We start from the raw sequence: 20,859 nt of genomic DNA, 5'->3' as shown, positions 1-20,859 counted from the left end.
GCATGCTTTTTGCATATCCAATGCACAATAAATAAAAAAAGGGGGTTGTGATTAGATCAGCAGCTCATGAATTGGCCTGACTCTTCTGGACCAGATGACTCTTCTCTGCTTATTTGCATGCAATGTTTTTTTTTTTTTTAAAGCCTATTCTATAGTTTAATGATTACATTTTTTTTGCAGACCCCAGGATGCTGTGCCGCTAGTAACTAGATATGGGCATGGACCTCAGTTGGTTCATGCTGCTATTTAGACACAGAATGTGTGACAAATTTTTTAGAAGAACTTTCATTGTGACACTGCTGCAGTATATATACTTGGAACCTAAGAAAAAGTCCACCCAGAATCCCATAAAAGATTTTACACTGCAATACACTTACTGCAGCATAAACACAGCTCCAAATACTGTAGGACCGATTGAAAGACTCTGCCGCACCACCATACCCCGGGCCTACAGGACTTAAATGACAGTCATTCAATCAGCATATGCTGCGCAGCATGGCCTATCATACACTGGAGGCTTTCCACTAGCAGAGGTTAGTATGACATGACTGTGCCTTGGAATGTAACAAGACTAGGATGTTAAGAGGTTAGCAACTAGCCTCTTGACATCAGGGTTCTTTCATATGGGTGCTGCAATTTTCATCCACCTGAATCGCGGTCAAGTCGTGGCTGCATCTTCCATTTTTTCACCCATTCAAAAGGCTGTGTGCGATATGTATAAGCCACAACCTGGAATACCATCACCTAGGGGGAGAGAGTTAAGCTCTGTTAAACTCCCTCCCCTTTTCCTCCCTTTCTCTGCCCCTTGCCTTGCCCTTGCCAAAAAGCGGACGGGGCGGGAGCTTAGCAGAGCTAGTGCGCTAAATTCCCTCTCCACCCCTTACCGGCTGCCAGGAAGGGGCGGGGCAGGGAGGGAGCTTTACAGAGTTAGTTGTGCTAAACTCCCTCCCCAGCCTATGGGAGTTTTTGGCAAGGGGAGGGGGAAGGACTTTAGCAACGTGAGCCATTGCTAAACTCCCTCCCCCTTCCTTTTTCTAATGGTTCTCATAAGCTCCCAAAGGAGTCTATAGGAACTGCTGGAGTATTCTGGTAAAAGATAGGACAAGACCTATCTTTTCTGGCCGGATGATTTTACGCACCAGAAAATCGCCCAACTGAACAGAGGCATTGGAATCCAATGCTTCAGATGGTCGCTATTTTTGGCCCAGCGTTTTATCGTGAAAAAATCGCTGCGATAAAACACTCGTGTGAAACAAGCCTCATAGTCATATCACATAGAAATTCTCAGAAATGGTCAAATCAAAACAAAGAATTTTTGCAACCTTCTTAACCACCTGTAACTTTGTCCTCTTATAGACAATGAGGTTCCTTATGAGTCCTAGGAGTGCCACATGGCTGTGCCAGATAGTTGTCCCTAAGCGCTATCTGTTCCTTTTTTATATGGCTCTTAGATGGTTAAATGCCGGTGTTCAGGACTAGTGTTGATCAAATCAAACCAGTAAATCCTGTTTCGGATAGAACCTTGCTAAAAGCTAGGTTTGAGTTCATGCCAAATCGAACTTCTAGGAAAGTGCGACCTGAAAAAAGGTTGTACTGGTTTGCTCAACACCACTAGTCTAACTCTAGGGGATGCAGGGGATGTGGTTGCACCCGGGCCCAGGAGCCTTAGAGGGCCCATAAGGCCTCTCTTCTCCATGTAGGAAGCCCAGTACTATGAATAAAGCGTTATAGTTGGGGACCCTGTTACAGGTTTTGCATTGGGGCCCAGGAGCTTCAAGTTACGCCTCTGCGTTAAGAGAAGTTGGGAGGCCCCAAGATAAACTTTTGCACCCAAGCCCATGAGCCTTTAGCTACGCCCCTGCTCAACACTGATTAGACTATCATTTAGCTGAAAATTTTCAACCAATCTGACTAAACAAAATGGAATGGTAGAACAATTTATAGGTGGCGGGGGCCTGTATTCCTTACTGTGTCGAGAAATGGAAGAAAAAAAGATGGTGGAACCCCAGTAAAGAGAAAACGTCATAAAAAATGGAGGTAGGGAGCTAAAATGCTGCCATGAGATAGAGAAATTTTCTTGTATATGGAAGGATCTACCCACCCTAAATGATGTTATACCCGCTGGTATGCCTAAAGAACTCTGTGTCAGATACACGGTTAGGATCTTTAGATGTCTAACCCCAGCAAGTACGGAGGAAGAGGTTCACACTAGAGATGAGCGAACGTACTCGGTAAGGCCGATTTTCGAGTACTTCACTACTCGGGTGAAAAGATTCGGGGGTCGCCGGGGGGCGGGGCGTGGCGTGGTGGAGCGGGGGGTAGCAGCGTGGAACAGGGGGGAGCCCTCTCTCTCTCTCCCTCTCCCCCCCACTCCCCTCTGCAACCCCCGCTCACCCACAGCGCCCCCGAGTACTTTTCACCCGAGTAGTGAAGTACTCGAAAATCGTGGTGCTCGATTGCGAGATCGGCCTTACCGAGTACGTTCGCTCATCGCTAGTTCACACCTCAAAACACATATACAAGCTGGTTTTAATAATATACTGAGATCTTTGGGGCAAAATACCTAAGCTCAAGTATTTGATTGACGTTTGAATGTTGCGCCACATCCTGAAAATACGTTTTGATTTTACCTTACCCCTTGCATTCCTTACTGGACCCATATGGGGGCTTATATGGAATGTCCTCTCTCACAATTCTTCTCGCATTATTATTATTCTCTTACGTTCTGGCTGTAGTACGATTTTGCATTGTCTTCACTACAGGTAAATAAGCTTCTTTATAGGATAATTCCCCAACAATAAAAGGATATGTCATAAATTAAATCCTACCGTTTCATGGTAATATCTAAGCCCCATGTATAGTCGATCTTTGCCCAATTACAGGAAAATCTTTATTAATTAGTAAACTCTTTTGAAAGCACAATCTCCAACCTCTTAGAGCTAAGCCTCACACACATGTTGAGTTTCAAAGGGCTACCGGGGGCCTATGATCTCAAATTAATTAATACCACTGAGAAAATTCTACAAAGCTTCCTATCTAATGTCTATGGGAGCTCCAGCAATGGACACCAATTATGAAAGAGCAGCTCCGTAATTATTTCTAAACAAAGCTAATGCATGTTCCAAGCAACTCATGAACTAGATTTATCTCTGGCTGTTGAGAAATCTTTAACTCTGTGATTGCTGGAGGGCAAACATCCCCATAATTACATCGCTGTGAAGGGGTCTATGGTATCTTATATTTACAGCATGGAGTCATGGAGAAATATCTTTAGTTGAGAGGCCCAATATTTAGGCTTACAAGGGCATTTGAGGTACTTTTCTTAATAAGTTAGTAATAATTAGATAGCAAAAGGTTATTTATTTTCCAGAGGGAAAATAATATACAGACCAAGAAAAATAAACCAGCTGCTTTAGGGGCAGTAGTGATGAGCTAACCTTTGAAAAGTTTGGTTTTGCTGCTTTGACGAACTTTAGCAAAAAGTTTGATTCGGTCTGAATTAGAGTTGAAAGTTCACCCAAACTCCTAGAACTGATGTATAACACGGTCTAACAATCATAAGAGGCCTCTGTAATACTCTGAAAGTGTAATGCAAGGCTTTTATGGCTCATAGACAGTGTTATACACCAGTGTTCAGGACTAGGGTTGAGCCAACCAAACCAGTACAACCCTGTTTCAGGTCGGAATTTGGCATTATATTTGTTAGTGCTTGAGGAGCAGCACCTACCACAGCTGGTTCCTTTTTCTTGGATATTACACCTGGTTGTAAAGGCTTGCAGCTCCTTTTCATAGAAGACCTATCGGGTATGTTACCTTCTATCTTAAGGTGCTTCTATGTAGTTGTGCTCATATCTAGTACAACTCTGTTAGGTGAAAGTAATAGCTATTTATGCCATACTGGTTAGTTTGTTTGTTGAATGGAGTTTACTACTAGTGTTGAGTAAGCTAAGCCAGTAGATCCATGCTTTGTTTCAACCTTGCTAAAAATTTGGTTCAACAAGAACCTGAACCTCGGTGGTTTGTTTCAACTGAAGCAGATGTTCAAGAACATCTCTAAAACTAGTATTGCACACTGTCTAAGAATCCTGGAACAATGGTGAATAGTGATCCTCCAATGGATCTAGCTCTGTAGTTAGCACTGTTACCTTGCAGCGCTGGGTCCTAGATTCAATTGCAAGGACTTTGTAAAACTCCATGGAGATGGTTTTCTTGCTCAGATTTGTACCTGTGACTCCAGCACTGTAAGACAACAGTGCTAACCACCAAACCACAATGGTTCAGAACAAGAAGAAGCACAAACACGGAGAGAACTTACAAACTCCATGCAGATGTGGCCCTTAGTCTGATTTGAACCTAAGACTCAAGTGCTGCAAGGCAACAGGTCTAAACACTGAGCCACATTTATTGAAGGACCACCACTGGTGTAAACTGTGTTCAATACTAGTTTTAGAGGGTTTTATAAACTTTTGGTTTGGTTCAAAATAACTTGGCTCAAACCAAACTTTATTATGAAATTTGGTGACCTGGCCAGACTCATTTCTAATTACTAGACTAGATAGGACCCCATTGTCCTTTCTCTGTCCGTTTTCTTTCCCGAGACTCTTCAGACCAAATTCTAGGCACTATGCTGTATGAGAAGAATTTGGCCAGTTGTCAGTCCTCACCATAAAGAACCATCTGTAGGAACTACATTCTTCGAACCCTCAGCCCCTAGTGCAGGGATCCAGAGATTTGGTGATCTCTAACAGGCAATCCAGTGATCTATTGCAAACAATCCAGTATTCAGAGGATGTGATTAAGTGATGTGGTGCAGATCTGATGCAGCAATTCAATTCAAGGGAGGTGGAGGAAAAGAACTCAGTGATCTGGTGAAGGGATCTTGTGATTCAATGCGGGGATCAAGGGAGAGCTCGTTTTCCTCCCTCTAAGCTAGTGTATAGGATCTTGTCATGGAGTAGTTACTGCTTTTTTCTTACTCTACAAGTCCTAGGAGGGCACCAAGCCACCATGAGGCTGTATTAGCTTCTCATGCTCCTTAGATTTGAGTGTTTGTTGCAGGTATCTCCTACCCTCAGTTGCAGGATCGTAACTTTGCAAGGAAATGTCCATCTAGTAGGTATCATCAGGGGCATAACTATAGAGGATGCAGGGGATGTGGTTGCACCCAGGCCCAGGAGCCTTAGGGGGCCCATAAGGCCTCTCTTCTCCATATGGGGAACCAAGCACTATGAGTAAAGCATTATAGTTGGGGGCCTTGTTACAGGTTTTGCATCGGGGCCCGGGAGCTTCAAGTTACGCCTCTGGGTATCATATTATACTATAGGCATCAAATAATGACAACAAATACCCGAGTTTCTACAACACATGGGCAGCATGGATAATATTCCGCTCTTCACCCCGCTTGGAGGTGTGGTTGGCATCTCTTGTGTAATTCCATAACCACAAAATCTACTTTATTCTCCACTTAATAAAATCATCACTACAAGTAGAATAGGGTCTTTTGGAGGTGGGGTGTCCCTTCCTCCCACCCCCCCCCCCCCCCCCCACCTACCTCTCCCTCCTCGTTATCCCTTCCCCGTTGACATAGTTAAGGTCTGAGCGGGACTGGTGACAGCGCAGACCTAGTTTTCTATGACTGTTTATATAGATTAAAACACAAGAAAATAATCAGTTTGAGTTAAAAAAAAAGGCAATGTATCATTCTGCTGTAAAACATATTTTGAGTGTAAAACCATTCCCCATTGTATCCTACAGTTCTGTAGTAAAATACTTTTGAACCAAAAAAAACTAAAGAGGTTGGTACATCGAGGCACCAAAACAGTTTGTTCAATCCATAACGGAGTTCCAAAAAGTAGGGGACAAATTAAAGGGAGTAGGATCAGACTACACCGGGTCTGTTGTTAATCTGCAACCATGGAGACATACAAATATACATAAGAATTGTAGAAGATTTTTAATGAACATTGTTAGGAAAGTTGCAGAGCAATTTGAAAAGAAAATGATTCCCATAGTGTACATACCCTTTAATTACAGACATCTTTTTATATGGTGGTAGGGATAAAGAAGGAATTGTGGGACTAAACTATTGATGACCTATCCTGAGGACAGGTCATCAGTAGTTGATTGGCGGCATCTGAAGTTCAGGATCCCTGCAAATCATCTGATTGATAAGGCCGCAGCACTCGGTTGAGCATGTCATGTCACATTGATCGATCAAATGGCCTGAGAGCAGCTCAGTCCCATTCAAGTAAATATAATTGAGCTACTATAACAGGGACAGTTGCTATACAATGTATGGTGCTTTGCCTGGTACGGACTAAAGTGTCTGCAGCACTCGCTCTAGCATTGCCTGTCACTTCAATCAGCTTATGGGCAAAAATCCAGAATGGGGACTCCACTGATCAACTGTTGTTGATCTATCTGAGGATAGGTCACCTATAGATGATCCACAATAGTCAACCACTTTCGGAACCCCAACAATCCGCTGATTGCAGCGCTTGGGTGAGCACTTTGACTTCTTCTTGGTCATGTGACGTCATGCCTTGAGAGCAGCTCGGTCCCATTCAAGTCAATGAAATTGATCTGCTATGTGCAGCACTATGCCTGGTATTGACAGAAGCTCACCAAGGCAGTGATCCCAATTGGTAGACCCACACCATTCAACTGTTGTTGACTTTTTCTGAGGATAAATCATCTATAGATGATCGACAATAGTCAACCAGTTTCGGATCCCCATCAATCCGCTGATTGCAATGTTGGGTGAGCACCTTGGCCTCTTCTTGGGCATGTTACGTCATGCCTTGAGAGCAGCTCGGTCCCATTCAAGTTAATGAAATTGAGCTACTATAACAGGTACAGCTGCTATACTATGTACAACACTATGCCTGGTATAGAAGGAAGCTCACCCAAGCAGATCGGAAGGGCGCCCAATTGGTGTGCCCCCACCATTCAATCGTTGTTGACTTTTCTTGAGGATAGATCATCAATAGTTTAGTCACAGAAAACCCCTTCAACCCATTTTCACCCAATATTCTAAAGAGATACAAAAACACATTCATCATTTGCGGTCTTCATGTTATAACCCGAAGGCTCTATAAATACAGTAAAGCTTTTTGAGTCAGTCCCACAGACCGTTAGTTTCTCCTCGTAGACTTTAACTCATCTGCGCTTCCCTCGGGGTTAGAATCTGATGTGTACAGTAAGGATTGCAATCGGGACTAGAATGCTAAAAAGGCCTCTGAAGGCCACAGAGTGGTGGGAGGGAAGGAAATTTACTACTCCGCTCTCCCATGTCCAGCAGGCAAGTTTGGAGGTTTTGTAAAGAACCGGTCTGTTTAGTATTCAACACGTAAAACCAAGAAGATTTCACTTAACTATAAACAGGAATTTTTTGTCTGCAAGACATAAAGACGGGAGGAAGCCGAAGCTCCTAGTCGGCGCTAATTAGACTTTTTAAGATCTCACCAGGACTTAGTAACTAAGAATGACCGAAGCAGCGTCCAACTGATAGCATAGATTCCAATACCGTTGTTGAGAAAGCTGACGCAAGCGAAATATAGTCCGCCACGTGTCATTACTATTCAGCGGTGTTATCAGTCAACGCTCTCTGTTAATTATGCATAAAATGCCACTGGGGATATTTATGAGGCTTGAGGTGTTATTTATGTCTTCCTGAGAATCAGTTTGTTCTTGCTGTTGAAAGCGTAATCCATCCTCATTTCACTTTACCTCTAAGTATTGGAAATCAAAAAATAGCCAGCAAACCCTGCCTGCACCCGTATTACGGTACGCCCAGCGTTATGTAGGACGTGTGTCTTCACAATGATTTTTATTATAGGATTTTTTTAAAAAAGGGACTTTTTTAAGAAATAGCGCCACCGATGTCCAGAGGCAGTGTCTTGTATTGCAGCTCAACCTTGTTCTCCTAAAGGGAAATCAGCCATAATACCAGACACAACTTATGGATGAGAGTGGTACTGTTTTTGAGGAAAACCTATTGTACCAACCTATTAACATGTATGCATCTTTTATTACCCTATATACTCTCAGTAAATGTCTCTATGACTAAATGATTAAAAATAATATCAGTAGACATAAATACCAGGGATTTTCCTACGCATTTTCCATTTAATGTCAAGGTAGCCATATCTCTGTGCTGGCAGAGTCTCCCAATCATAGGGTACCCACTGTTGAAAAGCCTAATAATCATATGTAATGAATAATGGAATCTGGAAGTCAGTGTCCTGTCAGCCAACAGTGCTCCTACAGGGATAATTAGGTACTGCATAGTTCCTGTTTAAATCAAGTGGATGTTCATGTAATACATGAATATGCTGGGTCCTCCAAGAGACACTCTTTGTAAGGAGAGACTACTATGCAACAAGTGTAGTCAGATAGATAGACAGATAGATAGATAGATAGATAGATAGATAGATAGATAGATAGATAGATAGATAGATAGATAGATATGAGATAGATAGATAGATAGATATGAGATAGATAGATAGATATTAGATAGATAGATATGAGATAGATAGATATTAGATAGATAGATAGATATGAGATAGATATGAGATAGATAGATAGATAGATAGATAGATAGATAGATAGGAGATAGATATGAGATAGATAGATAGATAGATAGATAGATAGATAGATAGATAGATAGATAGATAGATAGATAGATAGATAGATAGATAGGAGATATGAGATAGATAGATATGAGATAGATATGAGATAGATAGATAGATAGATAGATAGATAGATAGATAGATAGATAGATAGATAGGAGATATGAGATAGATGGATATGAGAGAGATAGATAGATAGATAGATAGATAGATAGATAGATAGATAGATAGATAGATAGATAGATAGATAGATAGATAGATAGATAGATAGATAGGAGATATGAGATAGATAGATATGAGATAGATATGAGATAGATAGATAGATAGATAGATAGATAGATAGATAGATAGATAGATAGATAGATAGATAGATAGGAGATATGAGATAGATAGATATGAGATAGATATGAGATAGATAGATAGATAGATAGATAGATAGATAGATAGATAGATAGATAGATAGATAGATAGGAGATATGAGATAGATAGATATGAGATAGATATGAGATAGATAGATAGATAGATAGATAGATAGATAGATAGATAGATAGATAGATAGATAGATAGATAGATAGATAGGAGATATGAGATAGATGGATATGAGAGAGATAGATAGATAGATAGATAGATAGATAGGAGATAGATATGAAATAGATTAATAGATATGATATAGATAGATAGATAGATAGATAGATAGATAGATAGATAGATCTTGTAGCAATTGTTAACATGATCATAAACATTATCTTGAAATGTTAAATGTCAAGTCAATGTTTGCTAAATTTGTAGATGGAAAAACAGGCAGACAAACCCAAATGCGTCCGCCCTTACCTTTTTGCCAATTTCATTAGGAAATCCAATTTCTGACTATACAAATTTAGTACATTGCTGCAACATGCTAGCAAAACATTCAACAGGTTGCACTTCACATCACAACCACTAGTCGGTCGCAGTAGACACATAAAGGATAGATATCGCCTCACAGAATATCACAAAATAATTAGTTTTTAGTGTTGAGAAAACTGAAAGAGACAAACCACGTTTCAGGTCAAACTTTGCTAAAAGCTCAGTTCAGTGTGAACCGAAACCTTGGGAGGTTTGTCTCTGCTGAATCCGCTAAAAGAAGAAGGAAAAAGGAGCAAAAAAGGAAAAATAATATTTTCCTTCTTTTTCATCATCTTGTTCCTTAGATTCTTTCTTCTTTTTTACACTGGGCTCTTATGGCTCCAAGGGCTTAAACAGTAGAAAGTAAAATGCCGCGATAATGCACACGGGAAATTCACGCATTCATTTCACGGAAAATAGAACCCACTGCTTTTAATGGGGTCAGTCTCACTTTTTTTTGCACTCGGGCAAAAAAAAAGTAGAACCTGAGTCACCTGACCGATCTTTTTGCACTTTGCACACCAAAGACCTCCATAGAGGTCTATGGGAGGTGCATAAACATGCACATCTGCCCATGTGGGTAGGCACTAAATGTGACCCCGACACCTCGTTAGGTAAATTAGCATTTTAAATCAGGGCAGGGTGATTCCCTCGCCCATGTGAATGAGTGGTGCCTGCACTAATACACCCCGTATTTGTGCAGGCACAGCAATAAATCCACTTGTTCACTGCGCAAAAAAATTCTGCAGGAGCGAGCGCATTAGTTTACATGCTCATCTGTCAAAGCACTAAGACAGTGTCATCCACCAGTTTTAGGTGTTTTGGTGAAGCACCCGTTTAATGCTGACTAACTCAGACCATCTGGTCATCTTGCACCATACATCTCCAGATATTGTATGTCAAGCCAAGAGGAAAGGCAAGGAAGAACACCTCTGTAGACTAAATGACAGGCAGACAAATGTGAGATAGATAGATAGATGGATAGATAGATAGATAGATAGATAGATAGATAGATAGATAGATAGATAGATAGATAGATATGAGATAGATAGATATGAGATAGATAGATAGATATTAGATAGATATGAGATAGATAGATATGAGATATATAGATATTAGATAGATATGAGATATTTAGATATTAGATAGATGGATAGAAGATAGACAGATAGATATGATATAGATAAATAGACATAGATAGATATGAGATAGATAGATGTGAGATGGATAGATAGATAGATATTAGATAGATATGAGATAGGTAGATATGAGATATATAGATATTAGATAGATATGAGATATTTAGATATTAGATAGATAGATAGATAGATAGAAGATAGACAGATAGATATGATATAGATAAATAGACATAGATAGATATGAGATAGATAGATAGATAGAAGATAGACAGATAGATATGATATAGATAAATAGACATAGATAGATATGAGATAGATAGATAGATGTGAGATGGATAGATATGAGATAGATAGATAGATAGATAGATAGATAGATAGATAGATAGATAGATAGATAGATAAATATTAGATAGATAGATAGACAGATATGATATAGATAAATAGACATAGATAGATAGATAGGAGATAGATAATAGATAGATATAGCTATGAGATAAATTGATAGATATGAGATAGATAGATATGAGACAGATACGTAGACAGATATTAGATAGATAGATATTAGATATATAGATAGATGCATACATAGATATTAGATTGATGGATATATAGATAGATATGAGATACATAGATAGATAGATATGAGATAGATAGATACATAGATATTAGATAAATAGATAGATGTATAGATAGATATGAGATAGATAGATAAGTAGATAGATATATAGATAGATGCACACATAGATATCAGATAGATAGATAATGCACAGATAGATATGGCAGAAGTTGATATCGAAATCCAATGACTTGCAGTGTTATTTAGAGATTTTCTTCATTCTCTGACCTTCCCAAAGTTCTTCTCTAAGTAAAGTGTTGATTTGTTAGAAGCCAGGTACACGTTGGCAGAAAATAGATACAACCATTTCTGCGGAATAAAAACATATAGCAGACTGTTTCTGGAGAGATAAAAAGGTTCAGTGCAAGGTTATCCTCCTCCTGCCCCAATTGGATTAAACAGCCCATCTCGCTCTCAAAGTTAATAAGTCAGCCGTCCTCTCCTGTAATATTGTTTATATAGACAGTTAGCGCGGACGCAGCGGGGAACGAGCGTCCTGACATTTCCTTTAGGTGAACAATAACTCCTAAACAGGAAGAGATGCGTGATATATCGCTGACCGCCAGAAACCAGTCGTGCATTCTTGTAGATCGCACATAAATCCCTATTCTTGTCGCCGCGGAATTTGTAGCGTTAATCAGCAACACCGCAAAAAAAAAAATAAACATTTAGATTTATTTGTAGCAACTATGTTTAGATGATGGTCAGTCGTATACGGAAACGTATCACTGTTAATTACCTATATAATATCCGATTTCACTGTGGCAGAGAATCACTTTTTTACCTAAAGAGTAGAGATGAGCGAGCGTACTCGCTAAGGCAAACTACTCGAGCGAGTATTGCCTTGTGCGAGTACCTGCCTGCTCGTCTCTAAAGATTCGGGCGCCGGTGGGGAGCGGCGGGGGAGAGTGGGAGGAACGGGGGGGAGAGATCTCTCTCCCTCTCCCCCCCCCCCCCCCCCGCTAATTCCCGCAACTCACCGCTCTCCCCCGGATAGCTCCAAATGAATGATATCCCTAAGGTGGTCCCTATTGGGGCCGAAAGAGGTTCTTTCAAGGTATAAAAAGGATGAAAAGACACTATCCTGGCTTCAGAGAATCCAAAATGTGGAGAGCTGCTTTCCAGATGGCTAATATATTGATTGCTCTGAATAGCAGGTTAAGTTCGTATTGGTTCGACACGTTTCTGCTGTAATGATACAACTTCCTCAGGAACCGTATTGAAAACCTTAACCCTTTCCAATCCAATTTTGGATTCAGGGTTTCCTAAAAGGCTTTCTCTTTTTGCTGTTATACAATGGTGCCAGGGGCGTAACTTGAAGCTTCTGGGCCCCAGTGCAAAATCTGTAACAGGGCCTCCAACTCTAATTCTTTTATCATAGTACTGGGCTCCCAATATGGAGAAGAGAGGCCTTATGGGCCCCCTAAGGCTCCTGGGCCCGGGTGCAACCGTATCCCCTATAGTTACGCCCCCGAATGGTGCTAAAGCCAGTGTGTGTGCGCCAGAGAGGCTCCGACAGACGTCTTCTGACATTAGAGCTGTACAAGCTTCAATCAGAATGTAGGAAGACATCAGAAAGTGGATTGCAAATGGTTAATAGTGTGTTTGGGACAAACCCTCTAAATTCTAGAGAAAGGAGTAACCAAATGGAATCCCTGAACAATCATTATAGCTGAACGAAGACGTAGAGGTATAGTTAAATAACTTATGGCTAGGTCATGAATCAGTCTCTCTATGAGGTCTGATAGAAGTCATCAAGCCCAAATTCCCCCTGTACTAAAAATGAAAAAAAAAAGTTCAGCAGCATCAGCAGCCTTGAAGGTAGGCTGGAGACGAATGACTAGAATCGCTCTGCATCTGTTCTAATAATATTTTGTACAGAAAAAAAAAAGAGGACCTGCTTTATTTTCCTGAGTTTTGTGCCACAAAAAGTCTCATAGAAGTCTGCGGGAGGTGTGAATATTTGCAAAGCGAAGGGTGTGATACAGCGCAAAACGCAGGAAAAAAAACACATCTGGAACTCATAAGGCTGTAAATAGCCATGAAATCCAAGGGTATGTCAAGTGTGTGTGCGGACTGGCCCTGCGCACGCAAATAGTGCAGTGCTATGCGCAAACACACACAAATCTACTTTATTCAACTTCATTCATGTGCAAATATGTTACGCTATTGCAAGCGTTTTTGCACATATGGTTCTGTGAAGCCACCCTAATACTAAGGGTGGTTTCACATTTATGCCGGAACTTCTGGCTGGAAATACCGTCCAAAAGTCGGGCAGCTGGACGGAAAGTGGGCGGACCCCATTTTAGCCAATGGAGTCCGCCCGTCACTGTTCAGTTCTATCTAGAGGCATGACCGCTTGGCAGCAGGGCTTCCCTGAACGGAGCAGAAAAGTGGAATACCCAGCGCATATGTGAAGGCAGGGCTTCCAAAAATGTTATTTAAATGCAAAAGGATACAAAAACACGTAGACAGAAGATAGAGATAAAATCATGTAAAAGCCATATAAAGGCAAACTACAAAAAACATTTGAACCCCAAAAATAATAGGGAGCAGAACGACCATGTCAAACTGTAATATAGATAGAATGGTATAACTATACTATATGAAGTGGCTACTGAGATGTGGCATCTAGAGATGAGTGAACGTACTCGTTTAGGGCGATTTTGCAATCGAGCACCGCTTTTTCCGAGTAACTGACTACTCGGACGAAAAGATTCGGGGGGGGGGGGGGTGGGGCGCCGGGGGTGAGCGGGGGGGGGAGGGAGGGGGGAGAGAGAGAGAGCTCCCCCCTGTTCCCCACTACTACCCCCGCTCCACCACGCCGCCGCCACCCCCCCAGCACCCCTCGAATCTTTTTGTCCGAGTAGTCAGTTACTTGGAAAAAGCGGTGCTCGATTGCGAAATCGCCCTAAACGAGTACGCTCGCTTATCTCTAGTGGCATCACATCGTATAGACATCATAATGCCTTGAAACTACCCTGTTTCCCTGAAAATAAGACATACCCCGAAAATAAGACATAGCATGATTTTCCAGAATTTTTGAGGATGCAAAATGATTTTTCAGGCTTTTTGAGGTTGCTTGAAATATAATCCCTACTCCAAAATTAAGCCCTGCTAACAGTTATTTAAAAAAGTCAATTTAAATAGTGTCCAGGCAGCTATACATGTAAAAAAGATAAACCTTTTTGAACAGAAATTATTATAAGACAGTGTCTTATTTTCGGGGAAACACGGTAGTAGAAAACAATGTGACACAATGAGCATTGAAGATAAAGCAAAAACAGCAAGCACATCAAAAAGTAAACCAATCCATGGGACTGTGTCAAAGAGAGGAAATCCCCCACGTGTATCACTACTGCATGTGTAGCTTCATCAGGGGTTTGGGGTTTTGTTGTTTTTTGTAGTTTGCCTGTATTTGGCTTTTAAATGATTGTATCTCTGGCTTTCTGTCTTCATGTTTTTGTGTCCTTTTGCATTTAAATAACATTTTTGGAAATCTTACTATTATCGGTTATGCCCCAACTATGGGCTAATGCCCACGGACAGATTTCTGCCACGTTATACTGCAGCTATTAGGTTCTATTCTATTCTAGGTTCTATTGAACCTAATCGCTCAACGTTCCCTCTGCGGAATTCCACCGCAGAATTCCACAGCAAGAAAGAAACCACGGCGTGTTCTAACTGCGGCGGGAAAACACGCGGCCAGCTTTCATTGTAGTCAATGGAAGCCGTCCGTCACGCAATACTTCCACTATGAGCACAGCAGAAGTATCGCGTGATTACGCGTCACCGCCCACCGCCGGCCGCATCATCCTCCACTGCCAGCGCGTCATGTGCTCTACTGCACGCCGGACGGGATTCAAGCTGCTTATCCATAGAGGTGAGTATGGGGTCTTTGGGGGGTGCCATGACGAACTCCACTGTGATATTCCGCTAGCGGAGTCCGTCATAGCCGTGGGCATGAGGCCTAAATACGTGGTCTCCTTTTTCTTTGTTACATTGATATTTGGACACATTTAGTTTTACCAATAGCACATAAAATATGTACTAACCCACAAGGGTGAGGCAGATTGGAATGTACACCACCAGGTAATCTGAGCCCTGATTCCAATGGGGTCCACAAAAACAACAGCATATATACCGTGTGGATAAAATTCTCTTTCTTTATTCCTCCATATTCATAAAAGCCAACATTTCGACCTCATAGGGTCTTTGTCAAGTGTCATGTAGATGATATTTGCCACTATGGCACAATGAATCCACACTGGCACAGGACTCCATAATTGGTATGTACTCTGGCACCTATGGTGGAGGAGGCCGTGGGGTTGCCATGCCGTGGACCTACGAGAATGTACTATGGAGTAATAAGTGTGGAGTACTACAAGGCAGGGGTGTAACTATACAGGATGCAGGGGATGCGGTTGCACCCGGGCCCAGGAGCCTTAAGGGGCCCATAAGGCTTCTCTTCTCCATATTGGGAGCCCAGTACTATGGAAAAAGCATTATAGTTGGGGGCCCTGTTACAGATTTTGCACTGGGGCCCAGAAGCTTCAAGTTACGCCCCTGCTACAAGGATAGAGGTTAGTTATAAGAGAGTCAAAGTCCATTGTCCAACCAAGGTCTCCCCTTGACATGGATGTGAAGATATCTGGTTAAAGAAAAACCATGTAGCATTCAAGTACGTAGCATAGAGTGCCATACATCTAAGTTCAAGGATGTGCCGCCTCCGTCTGTCACCACCGTGCCATACATACTACCACATCTATGGCCAGTTTGATTGACTACGATGGACAATATGGAGACCGCCGGCAGGAAGTGACGTCAGACGCCAGGAGTAGCGACACGAGACGGAGGCACGAGCGAGCGGGGAGCTGAAGGGGACAGCGGAGCAGCTCAGCAGCCGAAGCAGGTGCGGGGGCAGCGGCAACTGAAGCAGGCACGGGGGCAGGAGTGACCAGTGGGACCGGAGCGCAACAGCGCAGCAGCCGGCGCCAAGAGGCCACCAGGAGTTCAGCGGAGCAGCTGAGACAGGAGGGCAGAGTGAGCGGCCGCCGGGACAGCGGGTGACGTCACCAGGAGGAGCGGAGGAGCTGAGTATCTACCTCTGTGTGTGTTTGTGAGCTGTGTGTCTTCTGTGTATCTGGTTAGTGGTGTCTTCTGTGTGTGTGTGTGTGTGTCTGGGGGTCTAAGTGTTTGTGAGGGGGAAAAAAAAAAAAAAAAAAAAAAAAATTTTGACTGTTTGCGCATAAGTGTCAGCGGGTAAGAGGTTGCGCGAGAGAGGCAGCGGGTGAGGGGTTGCGGCAGCGGGTGAGGGGTTGCGGCAGCGGGTCAGCGGTTGCGGCAGCGGGCCAGCGGTTGCGGTAGCGGGTCAGAGGTTGCGGTAGCGGGTCAGAGGTTGCGGTAGCGGGTCAGAGGGTGCGGTAGCGGGTCAGCGGTTGCGGCAGCGGGTCAGCGGTTGCGGCAGCGGGTCAGCGGTTGCGGCAGCGGGTCAGCGGGTGCGGCAGCGGGTCAGCGGGTGCGGCAGCGGGTCAGCGGTTGCGGCAGCGGGTCAGCGGTTGCGGCAGCGGGACAGCGGTTGCGGCAGCGGGACAGCGGTTGCGGCAGCGTGTGAGCGGAGTGTGAGCAAGGCTATCTTCACTACTTCCACAAGTAAATTGTAGATCCCCATTAGGATGAGCTCCATGCCTGGCAATGTCATCCAGTGTGCTACTTGTGCAATGTATGCGGTCCTTGATCAGCCGATCGAGGGTGCATACTGTTGCGCAAGATGCATGCACGTTGCAAATTTAGAAGCCCAAATTCTGGATCTAAATGGGCAACTGGCAACACTGAGAGCCATTGACATCATGGAAAGGAGTTTGGTGCTCACTGAGCAGACACTCGCTGGGGTAGAGGCGGGGGCGGATGGTAGTACGGAAGTACAGGGGGAGCAGGCAGTAAGCTGGGTGACAGAAAGAAGGAGGGGTAGAGGGAAGAGAACCAGGGAGGCTAGTCCTGAACTGGCACAACCCAACAAGTCTGCACGATTGGCAGATGAGGGGGATGCCATTACAGAGCCAGCACCGCTGCAGCAGGACATGCCCTCTGAACGCCAGGGGGATGACTGCTCCAGTGAGACGGGGACGGGGAGCGCAGGGCAGGCTAGACAGGTTCTAGTGGTGGGGGACTCAATTATTAGGGGGACAGAGAGGGCAATCTGCCATAAAGACCGGGATCGTCGAACGGTGTGTTGTCTTCCTGGCGCTCGAGTTCGACACATCGCGGATCGGATTGACAGGTTACTGGGAGGGGCTGGTGAGGATCCAGCGGTCATGGTGCACGTTGGCACCAATGAACAAATTAGAGGTCAATGGAGGGCCCTCAAAAATGATTTCAGGGACTTAGGGTCCAAGCTCAGGGCGCGGACCTCCAGGGTAGTTTTCTCGGAAATACTACCTGTACCTAAAGCCACACTAGAAAGGCAGCAGGACCTTAGGGAGGTAAACAAGTGGCTCCGGAGTTGGTGCAAGAAGGAGGGATTTGGGTTCCTGGAGAACTGGGCTGACTTTGCGGTCGGCTACAGGCTCTACCGTAGGGACGGGCTGCATCTAAATGGGGAGGGTGCAGCTGTGCTGGGGGAAAAGATGGCTAGAAGGCTGGAGGAGTGTTTAAACTAGGGACTGGGGGGGAGGGTAAAATGAGAAATAGTGGGGTAGCCAGTGTAACTAGCGATCCGGGTCCAAGCAAAGGGAATGGGGGTCGAGCAGGGGGTGGGGTTAGTACAGTTAGAACTGATAGATCAGCCATAAGTACGAATAGCAACAAAACAAATTTAAAAAACAAAAAAAATGAAATAAATTGTATGATCACGAATGCACGAAGTCTGATCGGTAAAGTGGGCGAGCTTGAAGCGAGAATGACTGATGAAAACTATGATATGGTCGGAATTACTGAAACATGGCTTGATGATAAGTGCGATTGGGCGGTGAATTTGCAGGGGTACAATCTCTTCAGAAGAGACCGAAGGAACCAGAAAGGGGGAGGGGTATGTCTGTACGTCAAATCGAACTTGAAGCCGAGGCTACGGGAGGATATAGGGGTAGGAGACGAACAGGTGGAATCTCTGTGGGTAGAAATACAGGGGGGAAAAAACAACAAAATCCTGATAGGGGTCTTTTATCGACCACCAAAAGCAACAGCAGAAACTGAAGACTTACTACTAAGGCAGATAGAGGAGGTGTCAAAACGAAACGAAGTAATTATCATGGGGGACTTTAATTACCCAGATATAACATGGGAGAACGAAACCTGCAAATCTCACAGGGGTGATAAGTTCTTGAGAGTAATTAAAGACAATTACCTGAACCAACTTGTGCAGGAACCAACAAGAGGGAAAGCCATTCTGGACCTAGTGCTAACTAACAAACCGGAACGTATAAAGGGGGTGCAGGTTGAGGGGCACTTGGGGAACAGCGACCACAATATAATCAACTTCCAGCTGTCAATCAATAGGATGCCTTATCAAGGAGTAACAAAGAAACTAAACTTTAGTAAAGCAAAATTTGATGAGCTTAGAACTACTATCGGTAACATTAATTGGGACAACATCCTCAAAAATATCAGTACGGAGGAAAAATGGGAAGAGTTCAAAAGGATCCTAATCGCCTCATGTGAGCAGTTCATTCCCTTCAGAAATAAAAGTAACTCAGCTAAAAGGAAACCAATGTGGCTCGACAAGACGGTACGAGGGGCAATAAACGAAAAGAAGAAAGCGTTCAAACTACTAAAGCAACAAGGCAGCGAAGAAGCGCTAAAATCATACAGGGAAAAAAACAAAATATGCAAAGATACGATTAAAACTGCCAAAGAGGAAGCGGAAAGACGGATCGCAAAAGAGAGCAGAAACAACCCGAAGCTATTTTTCAACTACATAAACAGCAAAAGGATTTGCAGGGAGAGCGCTGGCCCTTTAAAAAACAATGCAGGAGAAATCATTGATGATGACGAAGGGAAAGCAAATCTAATAAACAGTTTCTTCTCAAGTGTGTTCACCAAAGAAAAGGAAATGCCACACGAGGAGCAGAGGAATAAAACGAACCCCTCACAAAATATCTCATACCTAACGCAGGAGGAGGTGCGGAAGCGTCTAAAGAAAACTAAAATTGATAAATCACCGGGCCCTGATGGATTACACCCAAGGATACTAAAGGAACTAAGTGACGAGATAGCTAGGCCGCTATACCTTATATTTCTAGACACTATCAAGACTGGAGTAGTACCATTGGACTGGCGCATTGCCAACGTGGTACCAATCTACAAAAAAGGGAGCAAAAGTGAGCCTGGTAACTACAGGCCAGTAAGTCTCACTTCAGTAACGGGAAAAATTTTCGAGGGGATTCTGAGAGACGCCATCGATGAGTACCTCAAGGAGATTAAGGGAATAACTCCTCACCAGCATGGATTCATGAAGGGTCGCTCATGTCAGACAAATCTGATCAGTTTCTACGATGAAGTAAGCTCTAAGCTGGACCAGGGAGAATCTATTGATCTTGTATATCTGGACTTCTCTAAAGCCTTTGACACCGTGCCACATAATAGGCTAGTATACAAAATGAGGCAGCTCGGACTGGGCGAAAACGTGTGTAAGTGGGTAAAAAATTGGCTCAACGATAGAAAGCAGAGGGTGGTAATAAATGGTTCGTACTCTGATTGGACCACAGTCGCTAGCGGGGTGCCACAGGGTTCAGTATTAGGCCCCACTCTGTTCAACATATTTATTAATGACTTGATAGAGGGGCTGCACAGCAAAATATCAATATTTGCAGATGACACAAAATTATACAATGTAATTAATGCAACGGAGGACAATATGTGGCTACAAACGGACCTGGATAAGATGGGGGCATGGGCAGAAAAATGGCAAATGAAGTTCAATGTTGAAAAATGTAAGACTATGCACATGGGCAAGAGGAACGGATGTCACGAATATTCACTTAATGGGGTACCACTAGGGAAAAGTGATATGGAAAAGGATCTGGGGGTATTAGTGGATAATAGACTAAACTGGAGTAACCAATGCCAGTCAGCCGCTGCAAAGGCAAATAAAGTCTTGGGGTGCATCAAAAGAGGAATAGGGGCGAAGGACGAGAACATCATCCTCCCACTATATAAGGCACTTGTCAGACCTCACATGGAATACTGCGTACAATTCTGGACACCGGTGCTCAGGAAAGATGTCACAGTGCTTGAGGGGGTTCAAAGAAGAGCGACTAAACTAATACATGGAATGACGGGACTGGAATACCCAGAGAGGCTATCCAAATTGGGTCTATTTACTCTAGAAAAAAGAAGGTTAAGAGGCGACCAAATAACCATGTATAAGTACATGAGGGGACAACACATGGATCTCTCCCGCGATCTGTTTACACCCAGGACCTCGACGGTAACAAGAGGACATCCGCTACGATTAGAGGAAAGTAGGTTTCATCACCAACACAGAAAGGGGTTCTTTACTGTAAGAGCAGTTAGACTGTGGAACTCTCTACCGGAGGAAGTGGTGATGGCAAAATCCATAGAGGAGTTTAAAAGGGGACTTGATGTCTTTCTG

The sequence above is a fragment of the Eleutherodactylus coqui genome, chromosome 11, assembly GCF_035609145.1.
Source record: "Eleutherodactylus coqui strain aEleCoq1 chromosome 11, aEleCoq1.hap1, whole genome shotgun sequence".
NCBI lineage: Eukaryota > Metazoa > Chordata > Amphibia > Anura > Eleutherodactylidae > Eleutherodactylus > Eleutherodactylus coqui.
This window is presented reverse-complemented; position numbering follows the sequence as displayed.